The sequence below is a fragment of the Sapajus apella genome, unplaced genomic scaffold (assembly GCF_009761245.1).
Source record: "Sapajus apella isolate SASKATOON/1434 unplaced genomic scaffold, GSC_monkey_1.0 scaffold64, whole genome shotgun sequence".
Taxonomy (NCBI): Eukaryota; Metazoa; Chordata; class Mammalia; order Primates; family Cebidae; genus Sapajus; species Sapajus apella.
In genome coordinates, this window is record NW_022437004.1 from 4,471,617 (window position 1) to 4,473,102 (window position 1,486).

At 31.2% G+C, this 1,486-nt stretch overlaps 1 pseudogene; it reads left to right on the forward strand.

Annotated features, from left to right (window-relative positions):
* The first annotated feature begins 339 nt into the window (after positions 1 to 339).
* On the forward strand, positions 340 to 499 carry LOC116530056 (annotated as a pseudogene).
* Positions 500 to 1,486: the final 987 nt, after the last annotated feature.

Here is a 1,486-nt window from a genome sequence, read left to right on the forward strand (position 1 = left end):
TTACTTAAACGTTACAATTAGAAGTATATATTTGAAATTTCTAGCTTTGAACAAATTCTCATTTTATTTGTAACATCTACTGCTATCCAGAGTGAACTTAAGGCATAAAGATTTTTTTCTTTCAACTTAACTTCCAAATGGCATCTTTCCCAACATACTCATATACACAAGTCATATTAAAAATATATATAGCAAAGCATCCTCTAAACAGCTCTAAATTTTTTAATATTTTATTTTCCCCAACCTAACAGCTGTGCTGCTGTATGTTTTGAATTTTTTGAACTTATGGAGATTTTGTAGCAGATCACAAACCTGTATGGTCTGATAGCACATGACTGGATCACTTCTCAGCCTTTTGGCTAAGATCAAGTGCAGTATTTGTTCCTATCAGTTTAAAGCACATGAGTGGAAAATCTCCAACATCAGAAATTAGGGGCTATTGATACATATGCAAATAGAAAAATGGATACAACTTAAGTACAAAGCTAAATGATTCTTTTCAAATCATACCAAAAATTTTTTTTTTAATTTTCTATTAATACCCCAACATCTAAACCAAAAAATATTTCTAAGCCTCAGTAACTTGTAATCAGAATGTCTCAGCTGATTTATATTTCCTAATTGAGACAGTTTCTTAGAAGTTTCTTACCTATACTTTCATTTCTGGATACTAAAAATGAATAAAATCTTAGGTAAATAAATAATTCCAACTCCCTCATTATACTGAGAAATATACAGTTATTGCTTTGCTTACGATTAAAAAAAAATAGACATTGGCAGAGCCAGCAAACTCAAATTTCTGTATACCTGGTCTCTTGTTCTTTCCACAAACCATACTCTTTTCATTGGACAAGACTCAGCAGATAACACTTGGAGTTTTGCATTCAGTTTATAAGGAATATTGACAACAAAGTGTTTTCGAAGGTGGGAAAATAAGAAAGTTAAAGAGCCTAGGACTTAAACAATATGTTTAAGCTGGGGGATTGAGAAAGGATAGAATATAATATAGAGAAGAAAAGACTAAAATAAAATAATTGACTCTTTCCAAATATTTGAGGAACTCTGATAGTGGAATAAATATTCTTTGCTTTTATATGTGGTTTGAAGGCTAACCCAGGGCCACTGAATTAGGGTTGTTACTGAGTGAGAAATAGATTTCAGCCATGAAGAATTATACAAAAAAGGTTTTCCTGGTTTTTCCTTATAAAATGTATTGATGAATAATTTAGGAACAATAAATTGCATCTATTTAAAAGATACAATTTAATGAGTTACAATAGTTGTATATATCTGTGAAATCACCTTAACAAAAAAAAACACAGAACATTTCTAGTCCCCCCGCCACCACCAAATTCTTTATTTCCTTTACAGTCAATTGCTCCACCTGCCCTTGGCTGCAGGCAAACACTGATCTGCTTTTTATCACTATATAGTAGTTGTATTTTATATAAACAATCATATATCATGTATTCTTTTGTGTCTGGTT